Below are 531 nucleotides of genomic sequence, written 5' to 3' on the forward strand. Positions count from 1 at the left end.
GGTTTATGAATTAGGGTTTAGGGTTTCTTCCGGTCTCCTCATTAGGGTTTAGGGTTTAGGGTTTAGGGTTCGTGGTTTGTGTATAAAATAAAAGTTTGCAGGGACAGCGACCGAGCTTTGTTTGAGGGTTTATGAATTCGTGTTGAACTAGGGTTTAGGGTTTCTTCCGGTTTTCGTTTTTTCTACTGCCATTAGGGTTTAGGGTTTAGGGTTTAGGGTTTAGGGTTTGTGGTTTGTGGTTTATGTATTTGTATAAAAGTTTGCAGGTACATTAAGCAACAGCGACCGAGCTTTGTTTGAGAGTTTAAAGAGATGCGTGTTGAATTAGGGTTTAGGGTTTCTTCTCCCTAGGGCTTAGGGTTTAGGGTTTATGGTTTAGGGTTTAGGGTTTAGGGTTTAGGGTTTGTGTTGTGGTTTATGTATAAAAGTTTGCAGGTACTCTCAGCAACAGCGACCGAGCATTGTTTGAGAGTTTAAAGAGATGCGTGCTGCAGCGTCATCCTTTTTTATTGTCTCTAGACAACCGCTCTC

This window comes from Eimeria mitis, genomic scaffold (genome assembly GCF_000499745.2).
Source record: "Eimeria mitis Houghton genomic scaffold, Emh_scaff1164, whole genome shotgun sequence".
Classification (NCBI taxonomy): domain Eukaryota; phylum Apicomplexa; class Conoidasida; order Eucoccidiorida; family Eimeriidae; genus Eimeria; species Eimeria mitis.